Below are 22,318 nucleotides of genomic sequence, written 5' to 3' on the forward strand. Positions count from 1 at the left end.
ACTGCACTCACCCTGTTGACAATGGTCTGCCACAGCTCCAATTTCCCTTGCGATGGTTGTGTGCTGCACCTCAGACTCGAATATTTGTGACTCCACCTTCAGGATCTTGTCCACCATGGTCCTTAGCTCCCTTTCGGGGAAGCGTGGATTTTTGGGGGGATTTTTTTTGGGGGGGGAACATGGTTAGTGTAATGGATGGCGTCGTAACTGGGGACGGGGTATGGGTGCTCCTGTGTGGGTCAATATGCATCTCCTATATGCTGGTGTTCGCTGTCTGGCTCTGGTGCTCTCCGTCTTCTGGTCCTGGTTTCGTTGCAAGGGATATTAGGGTGTGTCTGGGGGTGCTTTATGGGGTTCTGGATTTGTATCAGGTGTGTTGGTGATACGCCTATCCAAAGTGTGCACTTGTTGCTGTTGTGTCCACTTGCCGCCCGTGGCTGTCGCAGCCGCCAATGGTCGTCTGGCCTCCACTGTCCTCCGAGGTGATTTGTGCATCATTATTTGGAGGGCAGGATTTGGGTGTGCTTGGCGGTGGCGGGGTGGGGTGGGCCGGGATTCTTGCCGACAGAATCCTGGCGGGGAGTGGTGGTCTGGGAATTTTTGGCGGGGTTGGATTTTTCAATCATTATATAGCAGGTTTCCATTCGCCGCCAACGGCGGGATTCAGTGGTCGGCGGTCTTTCCCACCATGTTCATAATGTTCATAATGACCGCCTAAGTCTAATCCACTGCGGGTGACGCCTGTCGCTCCAATCCGGGTTTTGCTTCGGCTAACTAGCAGTGCCTCATCTCTAGCCAAGGATAGGGATGATTGGGAAGTTGAGCGCATGACATAATTGGATTCTTAGGGAAGCCGTGGTCACTAAGGACTCATCCGTTTCTCTCAATTACATTTAGTCTCGTAAATGAATGACAAACAAAGGCAGTATATGTTTTAGTAATGAATTTAATAAAACAACTGCATCTTAGATAGCAAAGCGTGAGCTGCAATAACCAGGATGACACAACATGACAGTATTAAAATCATGACGCGAAGAGTGAAGCATAAAAACAACGCTATCAGATTGTCACTGTTGCCAATAGACTATCTCCTACCTAATGAGTTGTGATGGGTGAATGTATTACAATTGTAATGCAAATAATACATTTGGGACACGAAGAGGCGAAGAAATAAAGTGAAGGGGTCAGTCATGGTGAATGAAATCATTGGAGTAGATGCCACACCACTGGGAGTCCAAAGTCGAGAGTACTCCTTCCATTGGAAATGGTAGGTGGTTCAGGATTAGTCAACTGAGTGAAAGTGTGGCACACAAAGGAGGTCCATTAGGAAGAGGTCACTTGCTAGCAGTGGTTGGTGTCTTGCCATCCGCACCTCCTGGACTATTTGCTGTATGTCCCTGCTTGTGTGGTGGGGGGGATTAGCTGCTACAGAGGCAGGGGTGTCTGGGTCTAGTTCTTCCTCTGGCAGGGCCTCCCTTCCAGTGGCTGGCAATGATGTAGTTGTGACTGGAGTTGATGAGCCAAAGGAAGGGGTAGACTGTTGTTGGAAAGCCCTGCCAAGGGTTGTGTGATTGTCCCTCAGCAGCCCTGTTTGGAAGGCCATGTTTTTATTGTGGGCCTCCATCTGTTCTTGCATGTCTCTGTGCATGTCCCTCTGTAGCTGATTGAACCATTATGCCTTGGGACTCCTAATAAGCCCCAAAGATGTGGCTAATGTTGTCCTGGCCATGAGCAGCCCCAATGGCCTCACCCCACTGGCCCACAGCATCCCCCCACATATCCTATGCCCACAGGCCTGTGCCATTGCCACAGGGTACTTCTCTAGCTGGGCCTGGAACCTCATTGTTGGAAGTGTTGTGCTGCAACTCAGAATCTAGGACTGGAGGGCATGAGATGGTAGACACTGTGCTAGGGACACAGGTTGGGGTTGAATGGTTACCTGTGATGTTGAGGCAACAAAGCTAGGAAGGATTGATGTGGTCACAGTGAAATTCACTGTTGGTGTCTAACCAGGTTTCCCAGATGGGCCAGAACCGTCCTCTACCTCCAGACATACAGGAGTGTCTTCTTTACTGTGGGCTTCATCCAGGGGGTTGCAGTCTCCTCTGTGGCCTCTGTGTGCCCAGTGGCAGCTCAGCCTGTTGATGTGAAACGCACAATTTACTGGTTGTACTGTGACATCTACATCCAACAGTTTAGGGCATCTTGAGGCCTTATGGATCATTGTTCTGCACACTAAGTAAGGTATCATTTCTGTCCTCAAATATTTCACCTTGGGTTAGCAAGTCAAGATAGATCCATTTTGACAGATACGTCTGTGATTTGGGTATAATCTGTGCTTCATCACTCCCAGGTGAATATACATTTGAGAGGAGACAAACACATGTATTGTAGCATGTGACCACTGTGCTGGTGATTGGAATTAGAGAAACAGTGCCTCTTGGGAGTTACAATCAGGCCACTGCCTTACTTCCCACCACTTGACAAGTATTATCCTCCAAGCTGAGTAAACGTCATTTGAGAGCTCACTAACAGATAGATTTGGGCAACTGAACACTATGCGGGTGGTTGGAGTTAGAGAAACCTATTGGTCTTTGCATTCAGGTCACTCCCTCTACTTCTCACAACTATGAAAATCGTATCCTACCAGGTGAGTAACTTAAATTGAGAGGTTACTAATAGATAGACTTGGACAAGTGAACCCTGGTCTGGTGTTTGGAGTTACAGACACAAAGCCTCCTGGCCTTAGCAGTCATGTCAGTTCCTGTACTACACACACTATACAAATGTTACCCCCCAGGTGAGTACACTTCCTTTGTGGGTTACCAAACAATGGTATTTGGAGAAGAAAACACAGGGCTGGTGAGTGGAGTAACAGTAACAGAGCCTCCTGGCCTTAGCAGTCATGTCACTCTCTGTACTACATACACTATACGAATGTATCCTCCAAGGTGAGTCCACTTCATTTGAGAGTTACCAAACAGGTGTATTTGGGCAGGTGACCACTGTGCTGGTGTTTGGAGTTACATGAACAGGACCTCCTGGGAGTTTTAGTCAGGTCAGTCCGATAGTACACACTCTATGCACATGGTATCTACCCAGGTGAGAACACTTCAATTGGGAGTTGTCAAATAGGTTTCTTAGGACAAGTGAGTACTTGGCTGGTGAGTAAAATAACAGTAAAAGTGGCAAAAGATGAGCTATGAGCATGTGTGACACTGCATTTTAGTGACATTATTTGTGTTGTGACTTACTAGACTCCACTCTCCTAGGTATCCCTGTCAAGCCCTCAGGATGCAGGATGGCCAAGACCACCTCTTCCCAGGGAAATAGATGTGATGGGGCACTGAGAGGGCCACTGCCAGTCTTTTTGGCCTGCAGCTGGTACCCGGGGACTAGGGAACTGTCCTCGCCCCTTAAGTCATTCCAGCTGTTCCTGATGTCCTCCTTGGTGCACAGCATTCACTCTGTCGATGATCCTGTCCCACATTTTGGTTCTCCTACTGAGTAGAGTATGCTGGACTTGTGCTCCAAACCATTGTGGTGCTACTCTTAGGATTTCATCCACCATTACTCTTAACTCATCTTCAGAAATTTAAGGATTTTAGAACGTGACATGGTGGAAAAAAACTATGGGTTACAGTGACTCACTAAACAGGGGGAGTGCAAAAGTGTGTGAATGGACAAAAGTGTGTGCAGGGTGTTCTATCGGATGGTGAAAAAAGGTGTGCCTATTCTAGGATGTGTTCATGAAAATAAGGTGCTCTGGCTTCTACGTGTTGTGTTAGGAATGCATAGGATTGTGGTCTGTGAAGGGGTGTGTTTTAAAGTGTGCTTTGGAGGTGTGTCCACTGTGGCAATGTGTGTCAGCTGTATTGTTTTCAAATCCATTCAATGTGCAGTTGTCTATTGCTTTGCTGACCATGAACCACAGCGGCTTGGACCGCCATCGGCTGACCACCATGAGGGACCTCAATGGCGACTGTGTACTTGTAATATGCTTGGTGGTTGGTAGCAGTGCTGTCGGTGCTGGAGGTCGGACCGCCTATATCCAGGCTGCTGCACCGCTGGCTGTCTGCTATTTTTGCTTGGCGGTCCTGCCTGTATAACTCGTAATGTGGTGGTCAGAAAAACCGTCAACATGACTGTCTTCCTAGGACCGCCAACATGGTGGTCTGGTGGTCTGACTACCAAACTGGTAATGAGGTCCTAAGACTATCATGATAAAATAATAGTTAGCCATGTAGTGTTGACTTACTAAAGTAATCAAAATGAAAATAAAATGTTAGTATGGAAGAGTCAAGATAAACATGAGGGTGCCTGAGGAGAAAGAGGGCATAGGCTGGTGGATTTGTGTGCTAACAACTAAGTGAGGTGTAGCTGATCACTCTAAAAATAACAAAATTTTGCTGTGTGAAGTAAAGAAGACCACAAGTCAATCACTTATTTGTTTACTATATGAACTACTGCTATAGATTTTCCTAAACAACACACATCTCAAGTCCACAAGGTAGGCCCCTTTTAGTTCTCTTTTTTCCATTGAAGCAGATACTAGGCAATGGTCCTACTTCTTGTTTCAGTCGAGATAGATAGACCTGTAGTGTTGATAACAAAATAAATTTTTTTGGGGATTAGTCATTTACGTTTAGTCTTAGTGAATAAACTGACTGGTGTTAGAAGAACCTTGGAATGATGGACTAAGTTAACAAAAAGAAAATTAAAGTATATATCCCATTACGTTAAAGGCAAGCAATGATGAAAAATGATCTTCCAAAGTATACATTATCAGTTGTAGCTTACCAGGCCCTCCCATCCACTACATCAATCATTCCATTGGTAAAACTCTTTAGTGCAAGAAGGATACCTGTTTCAAGTGCTTGGTGTCCCTGTGTGGCCTTCTCTGTGGAAACAATACACAATATAGGCCAGTCTCCGTTTTTAAATCTTCACTGGCAGTCCAGCAAGGGAATGAAAGCAAATATAGGCATGGGAGGCTCTCTATTTCAGCAGACCTTCAACATTGTCTCATTTCAAACTCAACGGTTAGACTGTAGGATGAATTTGTCTTTCTTAGCTCTCAATGCTCAGACAGCCCAGGCCAAATATTTGCTATGTCCTCCTTGATTGACATGACTATCTGTGACACTCTGTTTCAGTTTATTATTTACAATATGCTGTTTAAGTAGGCTGTACACCATTTATTTTTATTTTTGGCAGCCCTCCTATATGTAACTTCTATTTTATTAGTCTGGAGAGTAGAGTTACTCTTCAAATTCATGTCATCCAGAGGAAAATTAATGGCCAGGCTCCAGATGTCAGGCCAGATTCCTTGTCATCTTCTGTTGTTTCAAGAGCAGTATAATCCTTTGGAAGGAAGTGATTTGTTCATTTTAATTATCACCAGTCTCTCCACATTTTGAGGTGAGAGACTGCTTCTTCTGACTGTGATAACTGCATCCGCTGCACTGAAAACATGCTTCAAAGAAACACTGATTATCAGACATGCAAGATATTTTATCTCAGCCTACTAAGCTCTGGCCACTGTGCCCTTTTGCCATACCAACAGATCAATGGGTTTTACTCCAGATACTCTTCTGTGGGTTATCCAGATAGTCTGAGACCATCTTTTGATTTCTCATTGGTCTTGCCACTTGCTGTGCCTGCACCTGTGTACTTGAATTAAGTCCTGCTGATTGAAACTAATTGACTGCAGAAGTTAGCTATGAACTTGAAGCTGTTGTTGCTGCAGGTTTAGGAGTAGCTGGCAATGGTGCTGACTGCTGGTGTGGAGACTGAATGCTAACAGCATCACCCTGTGTAGAGGATAAAGGCTGCACTTCAGACCTTCTGCCCCTTTCATGGGTTTGCTGTTGTTCTTCTTTCTAGATCAGTTGCTTTACTGACAGTTCAAGTCTTGCAACCTAAGACATCTATTTTTGTAAAAGGAATGAAAGTAACCAGCACTTTTTGGTCAAGTATTAGGGTACATAACATAGTCAATGGAGAACACAATCTCTCTTTGCAACCTTTGATTAGTCTTCAAATGAAAGATTAAACTATCCTCCAAAGATGCGTTTTTCAACTGCTCCTATAGCAGATACAATAATGAGATTGTTTAGCTCATGGTAGTATCTTCATTGCTAAGTTGCAGTCTCATAATCTTGAAAGGAAGGAACATTTGCATCAGGTAATCTAGTAGCCCCCATGTGTCCACCTCCATTGTCATGGCTTTGGCACTTCTCTTTGAATCACCTTTTCTTTGGAATACATCATTGTTGATAGTTTTGAAGTGCTTAAACAGTCATTGCAGCATGTAGTAGGTTGAGTTCCAATGGATTTGCACCTCCTGTACAAGGGCTTTTACACATATCTTATTAGCACACTGAAATATCCTCAAGTGCTTCAGGGCTTTGCATGAGTGACTGAAATGAGTGCATATTCTTCAGCAGGTGACCAATATTTTGTTGACTGCCTCTTCTTTCTTAGGTAAGTCCTGCTCAATTAGAATGATTGGATCTTCTAAACACAGGACTCTGAAATATCTACAATCACTGCTTTCACTACATTACTGCCAGTGGCAACAAATCCAATTGTGAGATTTCTCACTTTAAGCAATTCATAAACAGTGGTATTAAACTCTTTCAAGATGTTGGTAGCTGCATGTGATTTTGATATGGCAAGTATCACAACTGTTGTATGTTGCTACATGGCCCAAAAAGCCTCAAAGAAAATGTATTGCTGCTAGAGAGAAACCCTTTGCCAGGGCCCTGCAGCACTTAACTTGAAACCCTGTGAGGTTTTCATCAATTGTAAAGAAATATGCAGGAAAATTATTTAATGATGTAACATGTTCAAAGATGTATTCAATCAAATTCCCAGTCGTTTATGATTCTTATGCACAAATCTTGTTTCTTCAACATTATAAATGTTCCATTTCACATAATACAAAAGCACAACTTGTCACTCACTCTTACCTTCCCAATGCATAGTGGGTGAATAATCCTTCGTCAATGGATTAGAGTTGTGGTGTGGTAATTCATACCGTTAATACAAGATAGCAACAGAAGCCACTTCCCTGCCCTTTGAACTGCGTGTAGCATATTAAGCAAAGAACCTGTGTACTGGAAGTGTGTGCCTAAGGATCCTCATGTGTAAAGTATCATCCACATTGAGACCAGCAGCTACTCTTTGCCTAACTCCCTGGAAAGAGACCCAGCGGGCAGTGATGCAGATGTAATCTGTTGCTTGACAGCTAGTGTGCATGTCTGACGTGAGGTGGACTGAACTGCGCTCTGCCAAGCAATTGCAGTAATTCATGATTTGGTGCTGGCTTAGCCACTCTGGCAAAATACCTCCAGCTTTAACCACTAATTTCGGGCAGAGAGTCTCCATATATTCTGGGAAGACCACTCCTTCCACAAAAAGATCAAGACCTAACATTTTAGCCACTTTCCCATAAAGAAAAAGGCTTTTTTGTGGTTTCAGAGGTACAGTGACTCTTTGGTAAACAGTCTTCATAGTAGGCTAGTATTCTTGTCATACTTCTTCCACAAGTTACCTACAGATACTAGCAGCAGGTAGGCTGCCTGGGCTCTTTGGAGTGGGAGTTGCTGTATCCTGCTGTGCCTTGCGCCACGTAGAGGCTGCTGCAGGAGAGTAATGTATACTTTTGGAAGGCTTACAGGTCTGCTTTGTGTGATGCTACTGCTGGCATCCTCTTCTTCTTCCTGACTTCCTTCAGCTGCTGTTTCTGGCTCACCACCAATGACAATGCCTTTAAAGTAACCTTCCTGCATGCTTGTGTGTTGTTTTTTTGAATGGTACAGTCGGCCCCTGGTACTTCAGTGCTCACCTGGATTGCCAGGACAAACTTTCTTTGTAGCAAACTCTGCCTTGCGTTACTCTGCCTCAGGGAGTCATTCCATGGGTGGAATGTGGGTATTCCCATTTATCCACCCATGCATGCGTCTAGCGCCAAAGTCCATGGAGTTTGCGTCATTTTTTAGCGTGGACACCTACTTTGCGTTAATGATATGCAAGGTAGGCGTTCCCGTCTAAAAAAGTGACTCCGAGGCATGTGCGCCGTATTTACACTCCCGGGCAAAATTCACGCCCGGGAGTGGGTGGGTCAAAAAAAATGACGTCCAGCCGCTTTTGCGCCGTTTTTTAGCACCTGGACAAGGCAGGCGTTAAGGGACCTGTGGGCTCGGAAGGAGCCCAGAGGTGCCCTCCCATGCCCCCAGGGACACCCCCTGCCACCCTTGCCCACCCCAGGAGGACACCCAAGGATGGAGGGACCCATCCCAGGGAACTTAAGGTAAGTTCTGGTAAGTATTTTTTGTTATTTTTTTTTGTGGCATAGGGGGGCCTGATTTGTGCCCCCCTACATGCCACTATGCCCAATGACCATGCCCAGGGGACAGAAGTCCCCAGGGCATGGCCATTGGGCAAGGGGGCATGACTCCTGTCTTTGCTAAGACAGGAGTAATTTCAATGGGGTTTGGGAGTAGAAATAAATGGCGCAAATCGGGTTGAGGCGAAAAATTTGCCTCAGCCTGACTTTCCCCATTTTTTGGCGCCCAGGCTCCATATTCCCCTACGCCGGCGCTGCCTGGTGTACGTCATTTTTTTTCACGCACACCAGGCAGCGCCGGCGGCTAACGCCGGCTAACATCATTGAATAAATACGGCGCCCGCATGGCGTTTCAGAATGGCGTTAGCCGGCGCTAATTTTTTTGACACAAAACTGCGTTACCGCAGTTTTGCGTCAAAAAGTATAAATATGGCCCTAAGACTTTTAATGAAAGTTTTGAATATTATTTTCACAATTAAAATACTTTTTTCAGCCCACCGTTCTTTTGAAGTGCGTTTTATAGTTTTACAAATAAACTTGTTGGTAATGTCACTTGCTCATTTTTGCTCTCACTCCTTCAGCAGGAAGTAAGTTTTGAGCTTAACAGTTTTTACCCAGTGGAAAGCAGAGGATAGCTTCAAGTAGTACTATGTCCTTTTTCTGAGCAGTTCGATTAGCATCTTTTAAGTGCTCGACTAGAGTGTGTGCCTGTAGCCTGCCTCTCAATTATGGTTTAACTCTGAGATCCACGTTTAGCTGTATCATCTATACCAGAGCCCTTCTATACAGATTTCAGCATTTGGTATGGTAAGAGAGTGTGATCGTGTCTGCATAGTACCTAGGGCCGTATTTATACTTTTTGGCGCACAACTGCGCCAACGCAGTTGTGCGTCAAAAAATTTAACGCCGGCTAACGCCATTCCAAAGCGCCATGCGGGCGCCTTATTTATGGAATGACGTTAGCCTGCGTAGCTGACTGGTGTGCGTCAAAAAAAATTACCCACACCAGGCAGCGCTGGCGTAGGGAAAAATGGAGCTTGGGCGTCAAAAAATGGGGCAAGTCGGTCTGAGGTAAAAAAATCTGCCTCAACCCGATTTGCGCCATTCTTTTTGACTCTCACCCTCCATTGACATGACTCCTGTCTTAACAAAGACAGGAGTCATGCCCCCTTGGGCATGGTCATTGGGCATGGTCATTGGGAATAGTGGCATGTAGGGGGGCACAAATCAGGCCCCCCTATGCCACCAAAAAAAAAAAAAAAAAAATACTTACCTGAACTTACCTTAAGTTCCCTGGGATGAGTCCCTCCATCCTTGGGCGTCCTCCTGGGGTGGGCAAGGGTGGCAGGGGGTGTCCCTGGGGGCATGGGAGGGCACCTCTGGGCTCCTTCCGAGCCCACAGGTCCCTTAACGCCTGCCCTGACCAGGCGCTAAAAAATGACGCTAAAGTGGCTGGACGTCATTTTTTTTGACCCGCCCACTCCCGGGCGTCATTTTTGCCCGGGAGTATAAATACGGCGCACATGCCTCGGAGTCATTTTTTAGACGGGAACGCCTACCTTGCATATCATTAACGCAAGGAAGGTGTCCACGCTAAAAAATGACGCAAACTCCAAAATCTTTGGCGCTAGACGGGTCTAACGCCAAAGTATAAATATGGAGTTAGTTTTGCGTCGGATTTGCGTAAAAAAAAACGACGCAAATCCAGCGCAAACAGAGTATAAATATGCCCCCTAGTGCTTAATTTAACCTGGTGGTAGGAGGTGGGGCCCGCATACAATCCTTTTTGATGACCAGCAGTCTTTTTAATTTATCCGACATTTCCCGAGAGCAAGAGAGAGACAAACACACTAAGGGGCGAGAAGGAGGAACAGAAAGACGGAAAAAAGCTTAACTGGGGAAAAAAGTAGTGATGCGCATGAGTGAGATAAAGGGGCAGGGAGCGTATGGCAGTGAATTAAAGAGACATGGGGGAATTCGAGACTACACAAACTGCGTATTCGGCTTCGCTGTTCCTAACAGAGCTTTGGCAACCAGTATTCATTCTTTTAAAAACTAAGCACTGAAAGCACCTATTCTTTGCAGTATTGATATTGTAGCTATTGGATGTTGGTGACTGCACAAATATTATTCACTCTTTTGTCTTTGCTGATTTCTCCTGTAAACCATACATTTGAAAAAAAAAAATTGAATGGTCACACGTCTAACTGTTAAACTGTGCCAGCCAGGAAGTACGATCAACTGATTTCAAACCACTTCAGAAGTGTGAAAATCAGCACAATTTGAGACAAGAGATTTTTACATAAGTCAAATCTATATCCATTCATTGTATATTATCCAAACCTATAAATTCAGTTTTATTAAACCTAAGTTTCCTCTTGTTGTCTAAAAAAACAACAGCAAAGTGGTAAACTGAAATAAACAAAAGTTGGGAGACGTTTATCTGTGTAATTTTAAAAACAGCACAGAAAGTCAAAAGATATAGAATTAGGCCCATGTTTAAAAGAAAGTGACACATCAGATCTGATATGCCTCTTTTTCTGCTCCCCCCTACCGGCACGTTATGACACCATGGTTTCCTGGTATTTATAATACGGTGCACCATGGCTGTTGTTAGCACAAGTGCGACAACATTTTTGATGCCATTGTGAAGCTTTGCTATACTAGCATCAAAAATATTGACACTAGTGTAGCAAAGTGCGTGAAGGCCCATAGATTTCTATGGGCATGTCATTTTAACACTTGCTCTGAGCAGTAATTAAAAATGACGCCAAAAATGGCACAGTAAAATCTGTTAAATTACACTGTGCAGTTTTTGGGGGCCTCCTAGCGCTGGAACGCCCCCCTTACATACATTATCCCTGGTGCAGGCAAAATGTGGCGCAATGCATTGCGCCACTTTGTAAATATGGCATGGGGAAAAAGCCGCTTTAGCGCTGCTATGGCGGCGCTAAGGGCTCTTAAATATACCGCAAAATATCTTGAAAAACATCTAGTATACAAGAAAAGAGCATTAGCTACTAATGTTAAAATGCTAATTCATTAACCACCATTTGTCATTTTATAAAATATCGTTTACCTTTTAATAAACAAGAATTTTTATACTGTCATCGTAGCAAGGATTTCTTTAATACGATTTTATGTAAAATGTGCAGAGATATGCAGTAATTGACAGTGAAAATTTGGGTTGATTCTGTATGTGTCAAAAACGAGGCTTTCCACAGCCAGCAGTTCATGTCCAGTCAGTGGCAATATTCATGGACAACCTCACTGACACAACACTTGTCCTCAAAATGTGTTGAAAACAGAATGCTCGCAGAATGTGGGTAATTGCAATGAAGCAATGTGTGTACAGGGCTCACTTAGTTTAATGGCCAAATTTTATATGATCCCTCCCCGATGACTCCATAAAATTCATTTTCCTTTGACATATGCGGTGCTTCCAGGAGGCCGGATCTCTAGCAAGCCGTATAAGCAGATTTGCATCAGTTTTCTAATATGTCAGTTGTGGAGCAGTGCGCACTGTTGGATACTGCGTATTCCCTACATGAATCTAACTAAAGTGCCTGTCATCCACAGCTAACAATTTACAGTTGAACTTTTTTATGACTCAGTCGGTGGTGGGGTATGGCTAGCAGGCAATGTTAAGAATCAGGATGAAGCCGAATGGGCTTTCTTTTAACATATTTTGTTCGCGACAGAAAATGCCAATCTTTTATTTTCAAAGAAATGAATCACATGACCAGTCTGGATGATCAAAATTGTATCTCGGAATCAAGGCACAGCAGTCCCGTCACTTTCATTGTTCTCTGAACAAATTACCCACCACACTGGTGCAAAAACACAACTTGTTTTGAAAGTCGTAGCAGAAAACAGCATGAATGCAAACAGAAGAGCCAGCTAAACTGAAATCGTGTTTTGACAGTTTATCCGTATTACCTAAATAGAGAGCATGCAAATTAATTACATTTAAAGGAACAGAAAGCATTGGATGGTTTTAAAAATGAAAAGTAGCAATAATCCAATGTAGGAGATTGGCCTGGCTTATAGTGGGTACCTTGTGGTACTTACACCTGGTGCCAGGTCTACTTATCCCTTATTAGTAGATTAGAGGTATTCTAGCAGCTTAGACTGATAGAGGTAGCTATAGCAGAGCAGCTTAGGCTGAACTAGGAGACACGCAAAGCTCCCACTATACCACTTATATCATATAGCACTATATCACAAGAAAACACTGTACTCAGAGTTACTAAAAATAAAGACACTTTATTTTAGTGACAATATGCCAAAAGTATCTCAGAGGATATACTCCCTTTGGAGGTAACTAATATACACAACTTATGTGCACACAGACCAAAAACAGGTAAGTAACAGCTAGAAAAGTAGTGCAAACAATGTAGAATCACAATAGAATGCAATAGGTAGAAATAGGCCTAGGGGCAACAGAAACCATATACTCCAAAAGTGGAATGCGAACCTCAAATGGACCCCAGGCTTAGTGTAGGTTGGAGAGGGTCACTGGGCCTGTTAGAAAACACTAAGGGTGTCCAAGATACCCAACCGCAAGACCCTGAAAAGCAGGAGTAAAGTTACCCTACTAACCCAGAAAGACAGTAAAGTCGAGATAGGGGATGCTGCAAGGACAACAACTGCCAACAAAACGCTTAAGACAGATTCCTGGACCTGAGGACCTGTAAAGGAAGGGGACCAAGTCCAAGAGTCACGCAAGAGTCACGCAAGTGTCCGGGTGGCAGGAGCCCACTAAACCCCTGATGAAGGTGCAAAAGGGCTGCCTCCGGGTGGAAGAAGCCAAAGATTCTGCAACAACGGAAGGTGCCAAGAACTTCTCCTTTGGTCAGAATATGTCCCACGGCGTGCTGGAGGATGCAGAGTTGTTTCCATGCAGAAAGTCCTTAAACAAGCCTTGCTAGCTGCAAGACTCGCTGCTGAGGATTTTGGGTGCAGCTTTGGCCCAGGAAAGACCAGGAGGTCACCCCTTGGAGGAGGAGACAGAGGAGGCACTCAGCAACCTGGAGAGCCCAAACAAAAGCAGAGAGCACCTGCAGAAGCACCTCAACAGGCACTTAGAAGATCTAAGGACAGCGGTCGACTCAGAGTTACAAAGGAGGGTCCCACGACATTGGAGTCCAACTCAGAGAGTTGGGCAATGCAGGACGGAGTGCTGGGGACCTGGGCTAGGCTGTGCACAAAGAAAGTCTTGCAAAAGTGCACAGAAGCCCGAGCAGCTGAAGTTCACGCAGTGCACAGGATTACTGTCTGGCGTGGGGTGGCAAGGACTTACCTCCACCAAATTTGGACAGAAGGGCCACTGGACTGTTGAAGACACTTGGACCCAGCTCCAGTGTTCCAGGGACCATGCTCATCAGGATGAGAGGGGACCCAGAGGACCGGTGATGCAGAGGTTTGGTGCCTGCGTTAGCAGGGGGAAGATTCTGTCAACCCACAGGAGATTTCTTCTTGACTTCCAGTGCAGGGTGAAGGCAGACAGCCCTCAGAGCATGCACCACCAGGAAACAGTCGAGAAAGCCGGCAGGATGAGGCGCTACAATGTTGCTGGTAGTCTTCTTGCTACTTTGTTGCAGTTATGCAGGCGTCCTGGAGCAGTCAGTGGTCGAAATCCTTGGCAGAAGTCGAAGAGGGAAGTGCAGAGGAACTCTGGTGAGCTCTTGCATTCATTATCTGGTGAGATACTCACAGGAGAGACCTTAAATAGCCCACAGTGGAGGATTGGCTACAGAGGAAGGTAAGCACCTATCAGGAGGGGTCTCTGACATCACCTGCTGGCACTGGCCACTCAGAGCTGTCCATTGTGCCCTCACACCTCTGCATCCAAGATGGCAGAGGTCAGGGACACACTGGAGGAGCTCTGGGCACCTCCCCTGGGAGGTGCTGGTCAGTGGGGCCGCCACTCCCCTTTCCTTTGTCCAGTTTTGCGCCAGAGCAGGGCTGGGGGGATCCCTGAACCGGTGTAGACTGGCTTATGCAGAGAGGGCACCATCTGTGCCCTTCAAAGCATTTCCAGAGGCCAGGGGAGGCTACTCCTCCTAGGCCCTTCATACCTACTTCCGAAGGGAGAGGGTGTAACACCCTCTCTCAGAGGAAATCCTTTGTTCTGCCTTCCTGGGGCAAGGCTGCCCAGGCCCCAGGGGGGCAGAAACCTGTCTGAAGGGTTGGCAGCAGCAGTAGCAGTGGAGACCCCGGAAAGTTAGTTTGGCAGTACCCGGCCTCTATGCTGGAGAACCGGGGATGCATGGAATTGTCACCCCAATACCAGAATGGTATTGGGGTGACAATTCCATGATCCTAGACATGTTACATGGCCATGTTCGGAGTTACCATTGAGATGCTACATATAGGTAGTGACCTAGATATGTATTGCACGCGTGTAATGGTGTCCCCGCACTCAGAAAGTCTGGGGAATTTGCCCTGAACAATGTGGGGCACCTTGGCTAGTGCCAGGGTGCCCACACACTAAGTAACTTTGCACCTAACCTTCACCAAGTGAGGGTTAGACATATATATGACTTATAAGTTACTTAAGTGCAGTGTAAAATGGCAGTGAAATAACGTGGACGTTATTTCACTCAGGCTGCAGTGGCAGTCCTGTGTGAGAATTGTCTGACCTCCCTATGGGTGGCAAAAGAAATGCTGCAGCCCATAGGGATCTCCTGGAACCCCAATACCCTGGGTACCTAGGTACCATATACAAGGGAATTATAAGGGTGTTCCAGTGTGCCAATGAGAATTGATAAAATTAGTCAGTAGCCTGCAGTGACAATTTTAAAAGCAGAGAGAGCATAAACACTAAGGTTCTGGTTAGCAGATCCTCAGTGATACAGTTAGGCACCACAAAGGGAACACACATAGGCCACAAACTTATGAGCACTGTGGTCCTTGCTAGCAGGATCCCAGTGACACATATCAAATACACTGACAACATAGGGTTTTCACTATGAGCACTGGGCCCTGGCTAGCAGGATCCCAGTGAGACAGTAAAATCTCCCTGACATATACTCACAAACAGGCCAAAAGTGGGGGTAACAAGGCTAGAAAGAGGCTACCTTCCTACATCTAGGACTTATTTGTGGCTATAAACTGCCCCGGGATTGAGCTCCCTGGCCGTGCACGGTGCATATAAATGAGTTTTAGTGCTTTCTATTTGAAGAGCCCAGTGTACTAGTACAGTAGCTTTCTTTTCTTTCTCAATGCGTAAAGCACTAGGGGCAACTTAAAGGCATTTTACAATTTTACACTTGCTACACACAATTTTGTAAATGATAATTGTTAGACCTGACATTTTTGGTCTGATCTTCGTCCAACCATTTTGCCTTCACCCCTCCTGTGTCCTGAATCCGCTTTTGTTCTCAACAAGTGTCTGTGCACTTTACCACTGATAACCAGTACTAAACTGCCTTGTCTCTCTCCCTAAAATATGGTAAATTGGCCTACACAAGATTAGCACACTTAATTTACTTTTACATCCTTAGTATATGGTAGTACTTGGTACATAGGGCCTGTAAATTAAATGCTGCTACTGGGCTTGCAGCTCTCAGTTTGCTAACGACTAAAGTAGCACTGCTGGTTGTAGTGTAGTTATAAAATACTATTTCAACAGCAGCATCCAGTAATTCAAGCAGAAGAGCAAGCGGGCTTGCAACGTGCACACACATACACGCACCCATCTACATGCACACTCACAACCCCATGCATTCATAAGCATGCAAACAACCACCCATGATTCACAATCACACACATACACATACCCATTTACAGACTGCAGTCACAAATGCACATTCATACACACACATGCCCGCAAACACACACACACACACACACACACAGAGGTGCACACCAAACATATCCACTGCAGCAGTGCTCTTGGGTGGCAACCTCCTGACGTTCCTAAAGGATTGAGGCTGCCGACTCCTGTCACTGGCTGATCGAAGGCCAGCCAATGAGAATAGGGGCAATCCCTTACTCATCACAGAGTGGGATGGGGTCAGTAAGACTGCTGACCCCATCCCACTCTGTGACGAGGTATCACTGATTGACACTTGGGACTCAGCACTTTGGGGCTTGAAACTAAAGCACTCAGATCCAAGGCTATTAGTAACGCTCCCTTTCATGATGAGGGTAAAGTCCTCTAAGTCCTTTGCTGGGCTTAGAAGGTCACACCTATACATCAAAAGGTAAAGGATCGGGGCCCCTCCACCCTTAACCCCTTCAGTGCCAAGGACGGAATGGTTCTGCCCTCAACCGTGGTGCTCATGTGCCTAGGACAGAGCCATTCTCTTATGGCACCTACCCATGGGGAAAGTGCTGATGCTCCCCCAGTGGGATGCCCCTTTTCACCACCCAATCAGGGATGGCACTGGAAATGCTTCTTCTGCCACCAGGCCCCCCCTCTCCCTCGGCATCTGTTGACTTCAGCACGCACGCATTAGAAGCTGCTGGGGGCTCACCGGAAGCCATTTGCTTGCAACGTGCATAGAAGAAGGAGATAAGTTTCTCCTCCTGGGGGGTGTTTGGGGAGTGCACAGAGGCATGAGGGAAAGGCAAGAGTTTTCCTCTTTCTTGATGTCTGTTAACAGTGCATTTCTATCGCATGGTCACAGGTGGGGCCGTGATTATGCAGCAGGAATGCCTACTAGGCGAACAGGGAGCTTTCTAATTGTGATTGCTGTTTTTTGGGAGCGGCCCTATAGGCACGGGTTGCTTCCCTTTAGGGAGGAAATGTTTTGGTCACTCTGCCCCCCTTGGGAGCAAATCAGCCATATAGTTTTATGCCGATCTGCACCCAAGGTGGGGCTGAAGCCACTATGCCACCAGCGATTTTTTTTTTTTTGCATGACCATTGTTATTTCGGGGAGTGGCTCCTTTGGCAAGAGTTGCTACCTGTGAGGGGTTATATATTTTGGCTGTTTCTGCCCCCCTTGGGGAAAGATCAGTAATATTGTTAAGCCAATCTGACCCCAATGGGGGGCAGAAGCCAACAGCCACCAAGGAATGAATGATTCAGCAATCTTGGGGAGCAGTCCCTTAGGTAAGGGTTGCTACCTTTTATAAGGGGAGTGTATTATGGTCATTTCTGCCCCACTTAGGGGCAGATAGTCATTCATTTCAGGCTGATCTGCCCCCAATGGGGGCACAAACTACTAGCCACCAAGGAATCATTTCTTTGGCTTTTTTGATGAGTGGCCCCTTTGGCAAGGGTCACTCCCCTTTATTAGGGGCACATATTCCAGCTGTTTCTGCCTCCCTTGGGGCAGATCAGCCATGTTTTCAATCAATGAATGAATGAATCAATCAATCATTGGATTTATAAAGCGCACTACGTACCCGTGAGGGTTTCAAGGCGCTGGGGGGGTGGAGCTGTTACTGGTCGAAGAGCCAGGTCTTGAGGAGACTTCTGAAGGTGAGCAGGTCTTGAGTCTGTCGTAGGTTGGTGGGGAGGGTGTTCCAGGTTTGGCGGCGAGGTATGAGAAAGATCTGCTGCCGGAGGTCTTTCTTCAGATGCGGGGGATGACGGCAAGGGCGAGGTTAGGGGAGCGGAGCTGACGGGTGGGGGTGTAGAAGCTGAGTCTGTTGTTTATGTAGGCTGGTCCAGTGTCGTGGAGCGCTTTGTGAGCGTGGGTAAGAAGCTTGAAAGTGATCCTTTTGTCCATGGGGAGCCAGTGAAGGTTTCTCAGGTGGTGGGAGATGTGGCTGTGGCGGGGTACGTTGAGGATCAGGCGGGTGGAGGCGTTTTGGATGCGCTGGAGGCGTAGTAGGTCTTTTGCTGGGATGCCTGTGTAGAGTGCTTTGCCGTAGTCCAGCCTGCTGCTGACGAGGGCCTGTGTCACTGTTCTTCTTGTTTCTGTCGGGATTCACTTGTAGATTCTGCGGAGCATGCGGAGTGTGTTGTAGCAGGAGGAGGAAACTGTGCTGACCTGTTTAGACAAGATGAGGGAGGAGTCGAGGATGAAGCCCAGGTTGCGAGCGTGGTCGGACGGTGTCGGTGGGGTTCCTAGTGCGGTGGGCCACCAGGAGTCGCCCCAGGCGGAAGGGGTGGGTCCAAGGATCAGGACCTCCGTCTTGTCCGAGTTCAGTTTCAGACGGCTGTTTCTCATCCATTTGGCGATGGATTTCATTCCCTCATGTAGGTTGGTTTTGGCGGTGTGCGGGTCTTTGGTGAGTGAGAGGATGAGCTGGGTGTCATCGTCGTAGGTGAGAATGTTGAGGTTGTGTTGTCGGGCCACTTGTGCGAGGGGGGGCATGTAGATGTTGAACAGCGTCGGGCTGAGCCTTGGGGGACGCCGCAGATGATGTTGGTGGCTTCGGAGCGGAAGGGGGGAGGCGGACTCTCTGGGTTCTGCCGGAGAGGAATGAGACGATCCAGTCGAGGGCTTTTCCTTGAATTCCGGTTTCGTGGAGGCGTGATTTCATGGTGCGATGGCAGACTGTGTCGAAGGCGGCAGATAGGTCCAGGAGGATGAGGGCTGATGTTTCGCTGTTGTCCATTTGGTGTCTGATGTCGTCTGTGGCGGCGAGAAGGGCGGTTTCAGTGCTGTGGTTTTGTCTGAAGCCAGACTGGGAGGGGTCTAGGATGCCGCTGTCTTCAAGGCGGCTGGTTAGTTGTGTTTTGACGATTATTTCAATCACCTTTGCTGGGAAAGGGAGCAGAGAGATGGGTCGGAAGATCTTGAGGTCATTGGGGTCTGCTTTGGGCTTCTTGAGAAGGGCGCGGATTTCGGCGTGTTTCCATTTTTCAGGGAAAGTCGCTGTTTCGAAGGAGATGTTGATGACCTTCCGTAGTTGGGGGGCAATGGTGGAGTCGGCTTTGTTGTATACGTGGTGGGGGCAGGGGTCTGACGGAGATCCTGAGTGGATGGAGTTCATGATCTTGCGTGTCTCTGTGTCGTTCACGCTGGTCCAGGAGGTCAGGTGGTTTGCACAGGTGGAGTGTTCGGGGTGGGGTCTGGCGTGGGAGTGGCATCAAAGCTGTTGTGGATGTCGGTGATCTTCCGGTGGAAGAAGGTGGATAGTGCGTTGCAGAGTTCTTGGGATGGAGGGATGTCGTTGACGTTGGTGCTGGGGTTGGAGAGTTCTTTCATGATGCTGTCGTGTGTGTTGTTGTCCAGGCGGTCTTTGAAGTGGGATCGTTTGGCTTGTCTGATGAGTTGGTGGTGCTTGCGGGTGGCGTCCTTGTGGGCTGTGAATGGTGCTCGTGGTCCGGGAGGTCTGTAGATCATGTTGATCCGCCCCCAGGAAGAGCAGAAGCCACTAGACACCAGAGATTGATTTATTTATTTGGGCATGTTGGGGAGCGGCCCCATTGAAAGGTTCGCTCCTCTTCTTTGGGGCATGTAGTTTAGCTGTTTCTGCCCCTCCCCCGAGGGCAGATCAGCCATATTTTTAGGCCTATCTGTGCCAAGGGGGGGGAGAAAACCACTAGACACCAGGAAAAGGTTCTGTATGAGTGTGAACTGGCTTTCGGCTGACAGTCTGTGTTAGACTTTTCATCCTTGGCGTGGTCTCCCTTAACTTTTTGCCGCTGTTCCCCAGGTTGTTGATGTGTGCTGGACTCTGATTTTACTGTTTTTGTTACTCTGGGCACTTTACCACTGCTAACCAGTGCTAAAGTGCAAGTGCTCCTGTTTAAAAAATTTGTACGTAATTGGTTCTCCATGATTGGCATATTTGTTTTACTGTTAAGTCCCTAGTAAAGTGCACTAGAGGTGCCCAGGGCCTGTAACTCAAATGTTACTAGTGGGCCTGCAGCACTGGTTGTGCCACCCACACAAGTAACCCTGTAATCATGTCTCAGACCTGCCACTGCAGTGTCTGTGTGTGTATTTTTACACTGTAAATTCGACTTGACAAGTGTACCCACTTGTCAGGCCTAAACCTTCCCTTTTCTTACATGTAAGGCACCCCTAAGGTAGGCCCTAGGTAGCCCCAAGGGCAAGGTGCAGTGTATGGATAAGGTAGAACATATAGTAATGTGGTTTATATGTCCTGACAGTGAAATACTGCCAACTTCATTTTTCACTGTTGCAAGGCCTGTCTCTCTCATAGGATAATATGGGATCTACCTTTAAATATGATTAAAGTGTAGATTCCCCTAGAGAGTAGATGGACGTGTGGAGTTTGGGGTCCCTGAACTCACAATTTAAAAATACATCTTTTAGTAAAGTTGCTTTTAAGATTGTGCGTTTGAAAATGCCGCTTTTAGAAAGTGAGCATTTTCTTGCTTAAACCATTCTGTGACTCTGCCTTGTTTGTGGATTCCCTGTCTGGGTCAGTTTGACAGTTGGGTTGTTTTTCACCTCACACTAGACAGTGACACAAAGGGAGCTGGGGTGTAACCTGCATTTCCTGATTAGCCATCTCTGCTAGGAGGGAGGGGTGTAGTGGTCACTCTCATCTGAAAGGACTGTGCCTGCCTCCGACAATGCAGACTCCAACCCCCTGGTGTGTGTCTGAGGCCTTGCCTGGGCAAGGCAGGATTTCACAAGTAGGTGTGAGTCCCCTTTGAAGAAAGGTGACTTCAAAGACTAAAATGGGTATAAGAAGAGCACCCAAATCTACAGACTTTAGAAAACACTTCTGGAACCAAGAGGAACCTCTGCCTGGAGAAAAGCTGATAGCTGAGGAAGAAGTGCTGCCCTGCCTGTGACTGTGCTTTGTGGAGCTTTCCTGCAGTGCTGCTTCTGCCAGAGTAAGAGGGCAAAGGCTGGACTTTGTGTGCCTTCCATCTTGTGAAGAAATCTCCAAGGGCTTGAGTTAGAGCTTGCCTCCTGTTGTTTGAAGTCTCAGGGACAGCAAAGACTTCTCTCTGCCAGCACCTGGAGTCTCTGGAGAGACTCCTGCTCTGACAAGTGGTGCCCTATCCAGTCCCTGGGCCCTTGAAAGGAAAGCTGGTGGAAATCCAAGGAAATCGACTTCGGACGACTCTGGACGACTCCGGACCGACGCCGCTGCTGAATCCGGTGCCGCCGCCTGCACCCGACGCCATAACCTTAGCTGGAATGCGACGCTCTTCACAGGCCCGACGCCGCTGCAGCCCTTCTGAAGTCTGCGACTCTGTGGAAGTCGCCGCACCACGTTGTGACCGGCGCCGCTCGAAGTGCGTGGATTCAACGTTTCGCACAGACGCCGCGATCCCCGACTTCGCGCATCGGCTTGTTTTCACTCTTCACCAAAGGTACTGTACTTGGGGATCTACACGACTCCGTGTCCGGCGCCGCTGGTGTCGGCTTGTTGGGAACGACTCCGTCACGACGCCGTGTTAACACCTCATCGAAGCATTTTTGTTTCTAAGCGCTATTTTTTAGTTTAATCTCTAAAAATTCATAACTTGACTTGTGTATGTCGGATTTTTGTCGTTTTGGTCTTGTTTTGTTTAGATAAATATTTCCTATTTTTCTAAACCTGTGTTGTGTCATTTTGTAGTGTTTTCATTAAGTTACTGTGTGTCTTTACACCTAGCACTCTGAAGTTAAGCCTACTGCTCTGCCAAGCTACCAAGGGGGTAAGCAGGGGTTAGCTGAGGGTGATTCTTTTTCACCCTGACTAGAGTGAGGGTCCTTGCTTGAACAGGGGGTAACCTGACTGTCAACCAAAGACCCCATTTCTAACAGTCTGCATGTACTTGGTGTGTGTGGGCTGGTGCATTGCCTGCAATGTGTGTTGACTGGCGTTTGGCTGGCGGTGTGTGTGAAATGGCCCTTGGCTGGTGGCAGGTGTAAACTGGAGCTTGGCTTGCGGTGTGTGGGGACTGGCACTTGGCTAGTAGTGTGCATGAAGTAGGGCTTGACTAGCGTTATGAGTAAAGTGGTGCTTGGCTGGCAGTGAGTGTGGACTGGCATTTGGCTGACTATGTGTGTGACTGGCATTTGAATGGTGGGGTCGGACCTCATAGTGTTTTATAATGTTAGCTGTGTTATTTTTTGTCATTTGTGA

Source organism: Pleurodeles waltl, chromosome 7, assembly GCF_031143425.1.
Source record: "Pleurodeles waltl isolate 20211129_DDA chromosome 7, aPleWal1.hap1.20221129, whole genome shotgun sequence".
In the NCBI taxonomy this organism is placed as follows: Eukaryota; Metazoa; Chordata; class Amphibia; order Caudata; family Salamandridae; genus Pleurodeles; species Pleurodeles waltl.